Raw genomic sequence first — 12,797 nt, forward strand, 5'->3', positions numbered from 1 at the left:
ACTGCTCAGAAAGTTAACAACCGGTTCTCCTGAAGTGGTGTGAACTCTTTATCCCAAATTTCATCTCTTATCTATAGGCAAATCCATAAAACACCATCTTTTCAGTCCTGGTGCCAACAGAAAATTGTGCTATATTGGGTTCAGTGGTCAGGCAATTTTTGATGAAGTTACATGGATATCCATTTTGGTGGAAGATGTTTCCTTTTTCTGATGTTTAGGGTTCCTGCAGTATGCTCGTCTAAATAATATTTTTACACATAGAACATACAATAATAGAGGAAAGGACTTGGAGGTCTTCTAATCCAATCTTCTGCTCAAACAGGAGACCCCATTGCCATTTCAGTCAAATGGTTGTCCAGTCTCTTTTTGAAAGCCTCAAGTGACGGAGCACCCACAACTTCTGAAGGCAAGTTATTCCAGTAATTGGTTGTTCTAACTGTTAGGAATTTTCTCCTTAGTTCTAGGTTGCTTCTCTCCTTGATTAGTTTCTACCCATTGCTTCTTTTCACACCTTTTGGTGCTTTGGAAAATAGTTTGACCCACTCTTCTTTGTAGGAGTTCTTCAAGTACCCCAAGGCTCTGTTTTAGGCCCAGTACTCTTCAACATCTTCATCAATGACTTGGACGAGGGGATAGATGGGGAACTCATCAAATTTGCAGATGACACCAAGCTGGCAGGAATAGCCAACACTCCAGAAGATAGGCTCAAGTTACAGAAAGATCTTGACAGACTTGAACATTGGGCGCTATCTAACAAAATGAAATTCAACAGTGAAAAAAGTAAGGTTCTACATTTAGGCCAAAAAAACAAAATGCACCAGTACCGTATATGTGGTACCTTGCTCAATAGTAGTACCTGTGAGAGGGATCTTGGAGTCCTAGTGGATAACCATCTAGATATGAGCCAGCAGTGTGCAGCAGCTGTTAAAAAAGCCAACACAGTTCTGGGCTGCATAAACAGAGGGATAGAATCAAGATCACGTGAAGTGCTAGTACCACTTTATAATGCCTTGGTAAGGCCACACTTGGAATATTGCATCCAGTTTTGGTCGCCACGATGTAAAAAAGATGTTGAGACTCTAGAAAGAGTGCAGAGAAGAGCAACAAAGATGATTAGGGATCTGGAGGATAAAACATATGAAGAACGGTTGCAGGAACTGGGTATGTCTAGTTTAACAAAAAGAAGGACTAGGGGAGACATGATAGCAGTGTTCCAATATCTCAGGGGCTGCCACAGAGAAGTGGGAGTTGGGCTGTTCTCCAGAGCACCTGAGGGTAGAACAAGAAGCAATGGGTGGAAACTGATCAAGGAAAGAAGCAACTTAGAACTAAGGAGAAATTTCCTGACAGTTAGAACAATTAATCAGTGGAACGACTTGCCTGCAGAAGTTGTGAATGCTCCAACACTGGAAATTTTTAAGAAAATGTTGGATAACCATCTGACTGAGATGGTGTAGGGTTTCCTGCCTGGGCAGGGGGTTGGACTAGAAGGCCTCCAAGGTCCCTTCCAACTCTGATGTTATGTTATGTTATGTTAAATATTGGAACATTGTGATTGTGTCTCCCCTAGTCCTTCTTTTCATTAGACTAGAGATACCCAATTCCTGTAACCATAACATGATTTTCCTTGTGAGAATTTTGATTGTTACTTTGGTAGTGGAAGACTTGGTTGGTGTGGTTTTTGTCTATGAACTTATGTTTCTAGTTTACCGTTTGTCTCTGCTGATGAGGATATTCAAGAAGGATAATGTGCTGCTGTTTTCTTCTTCCCTTGTGAACATTATACCTTTGTAGATGTTGTTGATGGTTTGTTGTGCATTTTCTGCTTGGTGATTTTAGTTTTTTCTCTAGCTGAGATTATTTGGAGTATTAATTCTACCGATTCAAAAATAGTCATTGCTTTTATTTACTAAGTGGCTAAAATCTAATAGAATGTAAGATCCTTCGCATTTCACTTATCCAAACATCCATGGGTTTAAACTTCCCAAAAAGTAAGAAAGTTGTCTGCATTTAAAGACAGAACATTGCTATCTCTTCAACAATTCTAGTTTGAGAATTAATTCCCCAAATTATTTTGTGTATATCTCCCTCTCCTCTCGTTGAACTGTTCCTACCCCAAATAAGCTCTGTTTGTTGAAATGGTCTTTTATTCTAAAAGCAATAGAGTGGATGTCAAAAGCACTTTAAAAAATCATCAGCCATCAGGCAGGTTTAGGTATGATCAATGCTGTGATCTCTCTAAATATATCACAAGTTCAGGATATTGCTCTTTGGCTTAGAAGATCATTCATCTGGAGGAGAAAGGGTTTATAGAAGGCTATCTTTGATCTCAACACTTTATTGAATAAAGAATTATGCATACTTTTAGATAAAAGCTTCCACGTTCATCTTGATTGCACAGACCAATAATAGTGAACGGAGAGAAATGGCTTAGGATGAAAGACACATCCTGGCTTGTTAGAAAAAGATAACTCTTCTCTTTATCCAGTCTTATAAATGTATCATGAACTTGCCAATGTCTAAGGACTCTTTTGCCTTTTGTTGTTGTTGTTTCACAAGACAATAAAATTCTTGTTTGCCAGTCTCCAATTCTGTTTCATGGGAGTTTAAGGACAACTTGCTCTGGCCAACTTACCACAGGACAACTCACCGTTTGTCATGCCCCCATCGGAGCCTGAATCTGTGGAGGAGGAGGAGCCGGAGCTGATGGAGATCGATGGGGCAGCTTCGTTGGCTTTGGATAAATGTGGGAAGGGGCGGGCTGAGGCAACCGAGGGCCCCTCAGGATTGGGATAGCTTGTTAGCAGGGAGGAACGGGGGTGTCGTGTCCCACTCCTCCGCTGACAGCCAGGTCAGGGAAATCCGAATCAGGCGTGCCTCTGCAGCTCTGCCAAAGTCCTAGCAAAGTTCTCAAGGCAGGCAGGAGACCAGGAAGTGACTTCAGCAATGTAAGGTAGACTTTGCCTGACTCAGAGAATGCCAGAAAGCAGATCCTTTATATAGGCCATGGGGTGTGGCTCCATGACTCAGCATGTCAGCCTCCACTCCAGTCTTCATATGCTTTTGAATGATTATATCAGTAGATAGAATGTAAATGTTTATTTCTGTATTATAAACTCTTAAGGAAATGAGATGTATCATACCACCGTCCAGGGTAAGGGGAAGGAGCCTATTAAGAGTGTCGGCTGACATAACAGGGGGGAGGGATGATTAACGATTGAGTGTTATCAGCGCGCGCTTTTCTAACCGACGCTGCATTCCTAAGTTGACTGACATCCAGAGACCTGTGGAAGAAGATTACCACGAGGGGCCGTGAAGGAGTTGGCATTGGACCAGACCAGCCTGACCTCCTGGAGGAGGAGGGACAATTGGGGGGATATGATATGTTAGCCATATTTTGTCTCAGTTCCAACTTTGCTTGGCTGCTATCAAGACTGTAAAAGTAAAAGTACTTGTTTTCATTCCAAATGAAGTCAAGGTGAATTCTTTCCTATTTATAGTCGGAGGTAGCCTGACATTAAGTTGGAACTCACATCATGTCTACCAACCAGGATTGCAATCGCAATACCGGGGGGGGAGAAAACCCAAATGTGATGGAAGCCCTGCTGCCGGCTGAGCTGGGGGAGGCGTCCGGAGGAATTTCTGCTGACACTTTCGACCCTGAGCTGGAAGATTGTAGAGCTCGGTGGGCAGAGCAATTAAAGCTGGAAGAGGAAGGGTGGAAACCAAGCCCCAAAGAGCTTCCCTCTGGAGTAACCAAAAGAAAAAAGAAAAAAGGAAAAGAAAAACTTTCGGAAACAGAACAAGAGATAAGGGACAAGCTCCAGTTGGAGGAAGCCTTACGTCTTTTCCGTGAAGTGAAAATGAGGCAAGCAGCTCGCCAAAGGTATGAATCCCCTATTCGGTCCTCCAGGTGGGAGGGAGAAGAGGAGGAAGAAACTACTGTTTCCTCTTTGTCAGAATGGATAGATCAAATACAAAGCACATGGAAAATGACTCGCAAGGCGATCGACGACGCTCACCGTGCGCATAAAAAACAAGCAGATAAAAAAAGGTCCCCTGAGAACAAATATCAAGTGGGCGATAAGGTTTATCTTTCCACCAAATATCTTCAAACCACTCAGAAATCTAAGAAGCTTGGACCCAAATATGTGGGACCTTTCCCCATAGTAAAAATCATCAACCCCGTGACGGTACAACTAGATTTACCAAAAACACTTAGGAGAATCCACCCCGTTTTCCATGTGAGTTTGCTGAAACCTGAACACACGTCTACTTTCCGTCCTAACCGTACACCCCCTCCTATACCAATTCTCATAGAGGGAGAACAACACTTTGAAATAAAAGAAATTTTAGATTCAAGAAAACATAGAAATAAAATTCAATATCTTATTTCCTGGAAACACTTCCCGTTATCCCAAGCTGAATGGGTGAACAAAGAAGATGTTCGTGCATCGGAAAAGATAGCACAATTCTATAAAAAATATCCTGACAAACCCTAACTTCTCTTTTTTCTTTCTAGGACTGACGTCCTTGTTGCAGGAGGGCCGAATGTCAGCCTCCACTCCAGTCTTCATATGCTTTTGAATGATTATATCAGTAGATAGAATGTAAATGTTTATTTCTGTATTATAAACTCTTAAGGAAATGAGATGTATCATACCACCGTCCAGGGTAAGGGGAAGGAGCCTATTAAGAGTGTCGGCTGACATAACAGGGGGGAGGGATGATTAACGATTGAGTGTTATCAGCGCGCGCTTTTCTAACCGACACTGCATTCCTAAGTTGACTGACATCCAGAGACCTGTGGAAGAAGATTACCACGAGGGGCCGTGAAGGAGTTGGCATTGGACCAGACCAGCCTGACCTCCTGGAGGAGGAGGGACAATTGGGGGGATATGATATGTTAGCCATATTTTGTCTCAGTTCCAACTTTGCTTGGCTGCTATCAAGACTGTAAAAGTAAAAGTACTTGTTTTCATTCCAAATGAAGTCAAGGTGAATTCTTTCCTATTTATAGTCGGAGGTAGCCTGACACAGCACTTATCCCGGCCTGCCCTCCCTTCTTTCTGTTGACGCCGCTTATCAATTCTCCTGAAGCGAGGGTCACTCCAGTCTGCAGCTGTTGGTAATTGACCTTCCTCAGGCTCACATGCTGTGGGGGAGGGGGAGGGGTCTAGTTGCTCCGTTTGCCTGGGCATGGAGCCAGGGCTGGGGGCTGGAGGCACTTCTTCTTCCTCAGCCTGTCTGGGCATGGAGCCAGGGCTGGGGCCGGGGGGCATGCTAGGACATTCCTCAGCGTTCGGAAGCAGATAAGAAAGCCCCAGCTGTGGGGAAACAGACGAGGCACAACAGGGGGCAGGATGACCAAGAGAGGGCAAGCAGTGGACACGAGGAGCAACATAGCTCAGGCGTTGAGAAAGGACTGCTCCCACCTGATCCCTGAGCACAGGAGACAAGGCAAGACAATAAACTTTATATATATATTTATTTTATTTTATTTATTTATTTTGTCAAAAACCACAATATATATAAGTATAAGCATGAAATAACCACACAAATTGAATACAACCAAAGGGAACATTAGGACAGGAATGATAGGCATGCTGGTGCTCTTATGCACGTTCCTCTTAGGAACGGGGTGAGGTCAACAGTAGATAGTCTTTGGTTAAAGCTTTGGGGAGTTTGAGTAGAGACCACAGAGTCAAGTAGTGCATTCCAGGCATTAATAACTGTTACTGAAGTCTTAGTTTCTACAATCAAGATTGGAGCGGTTTCACTTTAAGTTTAAATCTATTGTGTGCTCATGTATTGTTGTGGTTGACGCTGAAGTAGTCTTCGACAGGAAGGACATTGTAGCAGATGATTTTATGAGTTATACTCAGGTCATGCTGAAGACAGCGTAGTTCTAAATTTTCTAAATCCAGAATTTCAAGTCTGGTGGCATAAGGTATTTTGTTGTGATCAGAGGAGTGGAGGACTCTTCTTGTGAAATTCTGGACACGCTCAATTGTATTAATGTCTGAAATGAAATGTGGGTTCAGAAAGGTGAGCTGTAATCGAGAATTGGTCTAGCAAATGTTTTGTATGCTCTGGTTAATGTAATCTTTCCATAGAAGAAGCTACACAAGATTAGGTTTACGACCGTTAATGCCTTCTCGCCGATGTAGTTGCAGTGGGATTTGGCACTTAAATCATTTGATATGAGAAATCCAAGGTCTTTGATGGAGTGAGGGTCATCTACAAGGTCATGTCCATCGAGCTTGTATTTAGTGTTCTGATTCTTTTTTCCAATGTGTAAGACAGAGCATTTGCTGGTCGAGATTTGGAGTTGCCAAATTTTTGACCATTCCGAAACAAAGTCAAGGTCTTTTTGAAGGGTAGCTGTATTGTTGGTAGCGTTAAATAGTTTGACATCATCAGTGAAGAGAACACAATTACTTATAATATGGTCACAGAGATCATTAATGTATAATATGAAGAGTGTTGGTCCTAGAACCCTGCCTTGGGGGACACCGCTATTGACAGGAGCGGGATTTAATAGGGCACTGCCTATTTTGACCTTTATATATATATATAAAGTTTATTGTCATTGTACGCATATACACAGTATACCCATACAATGAAATTCACATAACACCCAGAGACCAGCCCAACACACAACAATCCCCAGACACACCCCTACCCACCAAAAATTCCCCACCCTTAAACCACTCAAGCATCCACACAACAGACCAAGTAATGCTGTCCAACAGCTCACTGAGGGTGGCCCTTTAATTCATTGTTGAGTGCAGTTATAGCTTTGGGATAAAAACTATTCAGAAGATGTGTGGTCCGAGTTCTAATTGTTCTGTATCTTCTTCCAGAAGGCAACAGTCCAAAAAGATTGTAAGCAGGATGGGAAGAGTCTCTGAGAATGTTGTGCAACTTCCTCAAATGGCGAGATGCGAAAATGTCATCCAGGGCTGGTAGCTGGAGCCTAACGATATTTTGGGTAGTTTTAATGATTCTCTGTAGAGCTTTTATGTCCACTGCAGAGCTGCTCCCATACCATGTAAGAATGCTGTATGTCAGGACTCTCTCAATGGTGCTGTGATAGTAGGACAGAAGTAGATGCTGAGATAGATTTATCTTCCTGAGCATTCTCAGGGAGTACAGCCTCCTCTGTGCCTTCTTCACAAGCATGTTAGCATCCGTAGTCCACGAGAGGTCCTCCCAGATACAAATGCCCAGAAATTTAAAACTACCAACCCTCTCCACCTCCTCGCCATTTATGTACAATGGTAAATGTACATCTCTCTTCCTCCTGAAGTCAATTATAAGTTCTTTAGTTTTTTTTTGATGTTAAGTGTAGGATTATTTTCTTTATACCACAATGTCAGCCCTTGTCTTCCTTTCTATAAGCAGACTCATTGTTCTTATTAATGAGCCCCACCACTGTCGTGTCATCCGCAAATTTAAGAATTGTGTTGGTGTTATACAATGGGGTGTAGTCATGTGTGTAAAAGGAAAAAAGGAAGGGGCTTAGCACACAACCCTGGGCGCTATCAGAGTAGAAGAATAGTGAGATCCCATCCTTACTCACTGTGGCCTATCTTTCAGAAAATCCTTTAGTCACAAACAAATCCTCTGATTTATACCCAAATTGGACGTTTTAAGAAACAACCTCTTGGGTAGAATGGTGTTAAATGCAGAGCTATAATCCACAAATAACATCCTTACATATGTTCCCTGTTGTTCCAAATGATTCAATACAGTATGGACAACAATAGACATAGCATTGTCAGTTGATCTATTCCTCCTATATGCAGATTGATATGGGTCCAAAGTAGATGGAAGACTAGCCTTAATATAGTTCAGCACCAGCCTCTTAAAACATTTCATGACAACAGATGTTAAAGCTACTGGCCTATAATCATTAAGAGATACCACTACTGTCTGCTTAGGGACTGGCACTATAATGGATGCCTTCAGGCAGTAAGGGAGGGATAGAGCACTGTGATAGGGATAGATTGAAAATATCCATGAACATTTCAGGTAGCTCTGCAGCACAGTCCCTAACAACTCGTCCCATGATTCCATCAGGCCCAGCTGCCTTCCAGATGTTAACATTCTGGAAAGCGTGTCTCACATCAGAGATTTGCAGTAGAAGTGGTTGTCTATCGATGGTAGATGTCAGTGGTAGATGCTGGAATGATGGTCGTTCCTGTTTCCACCTCAAAGCGGCTGAAAAATTGATTTAGCTGCTCAGCCAAAGAATCACTACTGTAGATAAACTATTTTTATTGCTCTGCCCTGTGATTTGTCGCAGGCCTTGCCATACCCGACAAGAGTCCGAGTTCTCAAAAAGATGCTCAATCCTCTGTCTGTATGTAGCTTTAGCATCTCTAACACCATTTTTCAATTTAGCTCTTGCCTCACTATACTGTAGCGCATGGAAAGCAGCATTTCTAGCTCTTAATAAAAGACACACTTCTCTATTTATCCAGGGCTTGTTGTTAGAAAACACCCATATTTGTCTGGTGGTAGTGACAGCATCAATGCAGCTTTTGATATAAAACAGTACTGTTGAAGTGTAAGTATCAATATTGTCCTTCTCAAATAGTGCCCAATCAGTGCTCCTAAAGCTGTCGTGTCCCACTCCTCCTCTGACGGCCGGGTCGGGGAAGTCCGTATCAAGCGTGGCTGCAAAGCCTCTGCAGCTTTGCCAAAGTTCTGTCGGAGTTCTCAGGGCAGGCAGGAGACCAGGATGTGACTTCAGCAATCCAAGTTAGACTTTGCCTGACTGAAAGAATGCCAGAAAGCAGATCCTTTATATAGGCCATGGGGTGTGGCTCCATGACTCAGCACTTATTCAGGCCTGCCCCTCCCTTCCTTTTGCTGACGTCGCCTCTCCATTCTTCGGAATCGTGGATCTATCCATTGCATCGTTTCGTCCCCAGCTGCCGGTAATCCCAGCTCGTGGCTGGCTTCAGGTGCACATGCTTATCGGAGGGAGGTTTGTTTGCTCAGTTTGTCCGGGCATGGTGCCAGGGCTGGGGACTGGAGGCATGCCAGGACATTCTTCTGTACTATCAGTCTCTGGCTAGGATAGCAGGAGATGAGAGGGGCCCGGCTGCAGGGGGGGGGGCGAGGCACAACAAAAGCAGTCTTGAAGTTGCTCTGGCCACACTTGTATTTCTCTAATTGATGGTCTAATTCTGTTGACAAGAGGTCTGTATGATGTGATCAAGAACAGCGATATAGGATCTGACTATCCCAGGTGGGGTAAAGGCATAGTCCTGTATCCATGCATGATGTTACTATATACCTGATCCAATATATTTTCCCTTTAGAATAGAATAGAATAGAATAAATAGAATAGAATAGAATAGAATAGAATAGAATAGAATAGAATTTTTTATTGGCCAAGTGTGATTGGACAAATAAGGAATTTGTCTTGCTGCATATGCTCTCAGTGTACATAAAAGAAAAGATCATCAAGAATTCTAAGGTACAACACTTAATGATAGTCATAGGGTACAAATAAGCAATCAGGAAACAATATCATAAGGATAAAAGCAGCAAAGTTACAGTCAAACGGTTGTAAGTGGAAGGAGATGGATGATGGGAATGATGAGAAGATTAATAGTAGTGCAGATTTAGTAGTGCAAAGAACCCACATCCAGGTTATCTGGTGTTATGGACGATTGCCTGTCAGCAAGCATTTGAGCACTTGAAAGCCCTATTCGCTAAAGAGCCAGTGCTCAAACATCCTGTCGTGTCCCACCCCCACTCCGATGAACGAGTCAAGGAAGTCCGTAACAAACTTGGCAACGAAGCCTCTGCAGCTTGCCAAGTTCCTTCGAGGTTTATCAGGGCAGGCAGGAGTCCAAGTTGTGACTTCAGCGATAGGGTCCGATATCAACAAACTAGATAAGACTTTGCTTGACTCAAGGTTGGAACGCCAAAAGCAGGTCCTTTATATAAGCTGTGCGGTGTGGCTCCATGACTCAGCATTTATCCAGGCCTGCCCCACCCTTCCTTCTGCTGGCGTCGCCTCTCAGATCTCCAGAAGCGAGGGTTCACCCACTCTAAATTGTCTTCAGCTGGATCTGCTGTCAGCGTCTGGGAAAGGGAGGGGTCAGAGGAAGTAGGCCCGAGTAATTCCACCACCTGGCTGGCTTCCTGCTCTGAAGGCTGAGCCAAAGGAACACACGCTGTATGAGTGAGATTTATTGGGCTTCTCCTTTCACTCCTTGAATCCTCTCAGGGCATGGGGCCAGGGCCGAGGGCTGGAGTCATGTCAGGCCGTTCATCTTCTTTATCAGACTCAGAGTCTGATAAAAGGCCCGGTTGGAAATGGGAGGGGCCCGGCTGAGGAGAGGAGGGAGGACGAGTCACAACACATCCAGAATCAACTAAACCATTTGTAGTTCTAGCAGATGCCAGTAATGTGGCAGTGGCTGCTGTTCTTCTGAAGAAGAATGAGGAAGGGGCCCTACAATAGTGTGTGTATACGTCACAAAAGTTGACTGAGATAGAATGCAATTGGCCCATATGGGAGAAAGAAGAGTTTGCGGTCTGATGGGCCCTTTTAATGTGGCGGCACTTATTAGAAGGGGGAGAGTTGCACTTTGAGGTCTGGATGGACTACAAGAATTTGGAGGCAGAACAAAATAGTAGAGGCTATACTGCCACCAGTGCAGCCTAAAGCACTAGCCACAAAACAGAATCCACCCACACCACCGTTAGACACCCAGACACCCATAATACACTCAAGGCTATTCAAACCACCCTCCTGACAGATCAGTGCTTCCAGGAGAATAAGCATCATGTTAACACAGAGAGATGGCTTTGCTTGGAAAGGGTCCAAGTTATACGTATTCAGTGCTGTATGATTGCACGTGCTGTGTCGATATCACAACGTTTGTTCAGCTGGGCAAGACTTTGCATTTAACCAGTCACCAATTTTGGTGGCCTCATATGAGGAAGGACATAGAGGATTATGTGAGGAGTTGTGTCACATGCACAACTATGAAAACCCGACCAGGAAGATTTCCCGGCCTATTAAAACCGGTGGCAGTCCCTGTCCATCCATGGGAACAGATAGCTATGGACTTCATTGTAGATCTACCTGAAAGTCAGGGCAATAAGTTTATCTGGATTGTCATAGACCTGTTTTCTAAACAGGCTTATTTTGTAGAATTACAGGCCTTCCATCTGCTTGAAAGTTAGCCAAACTGTTTATTACGCATATATATTGATTCCATGGCATACCTAGAAGAATAATTTCTGACTGAGGGGTCCAATTTTCTGCCCGGTTCTGGCATCGGATTGTAGCAATGATAGGTTTGTCCCATGGCCTCAGTTCAGCATTCCATCCTGCAACAAACAGAGCTGCAGAAAGAACAAATGCGATGGTGGAGCGCTACTTACAGTACTACATTAAATACCAGCAGACCTTTTGGCTGATTTACTCCCATTCACTGAAGTAGTTTATAATAATGCCCTGCACAGCAGTACGGGGTTGAACCCTTTCCACGTAGCGATGGGGGATGAGTTTGTTCTGATCCCCGAATGTCCGCAGGTGGCCACAGAGGACATAAGAATACAGGAGTGGATAGCCTGGATGCAGAAAGTATGGTCAGTGGTGAAAACCACGTTAAGCCATGCAACCACAAAATACAAAACCCAGACAGACAAAAAACGGAGGGGACAAGAGCCTTTCTATGTGGGCCAGAGAGCATACCTCTCTACCAAATATCTCAATTTACCCATACCATGTAAAAAACTGGTGTCTCAATACATTGGACCTTTTCCCATTGTGAAAGTTATTAATCCCATCAAGGTGCAACTGAAACTTCCCCAGTTACTAGGGAAAATGCAGAAGATCAGGTCTTCCACTGTAGCTTACTCCAACCAGTCTGGCCATCTTGAATTAGAAAAGTCTCCACACAGCCACCTCCATCTGTCACTGTGGGAAGGGAACAGTATTATGAAATAGAATACACACCCAAATAGACACCTGATGGCATAGGGGACGGTTTACAGTACCTTATCCTCTGGAAGGGATATCCACTGTCAGAAGCCTCATGGGTTCCCAGTACGGTCAGGGCACCTCGGCTAGTTAACAGATTACACCACAAGCACCCTGCTAAACTGGGAGGGGAAGCCCCTCCACACCCCACTGACAAAATCCTTTATCTTCCAAATGCTGTCTCCATGGTAGAGGAGCTGCATGTCAACTTTGGCATGCCTGATAGCCCGGAGCTGCCATTCTGGCAAGGGGAGAGACGGCGCAAGCATGTCCAGAAGCCTGGGAGCATGCTCATCAGCTGAGTGTCGGTGGTGGCAGCCAGGGCGTTTAAACAAACAGCACCACACCACTGGTATTGCCAGACTACAGAATGCGACTGGAGATAGGATTGGAGCAGCTGCCCACATTGCAGAGCACCACAGAGGATCAGGAAAGCCCCCTAGCTGTGTGGCAAACCCGGAGCAACTGACAACTCTGTGCTGCATCATGGAGAAGCCAGAAAGCTCCTAGCTGAGAGATGGATGCTTTAATCTCCAGGAATCACGTGGTGCTGGACATGTGTGCGGAAGAGCAGGTAGGGTGGCAGGAATGGTTAAACGGTGGTGAGGAGCACAAGATGTTATCTCTGACAATTCATTCATTTCATAATGTTGGTCAGTTTGTGCTGGAGGAGATAAACCTGCTTTGCAAACCTACTTTGTGCTTGGCTGTTTTTCATTCCCTTTGGAACCTGACAGGAGATTTTACAGTATCCTTCCCCTGGAATGGGGTGGGTATG

This window comes from Ahaetulla prasina, chromosome 6, assembly GCF_028640845.1.
Source record: "Ahaetulla prasina isolate Xishuangbanna chromosome 6, ASM2864084v1, whole genome shotgun sequence".
NCBI classification, from domain to species: Eukaryota; Metazoa; Chordata; class Lepidosauria; order Squamata; family Colubridae; genus Ahaetulla; species Ahaetulla prasina.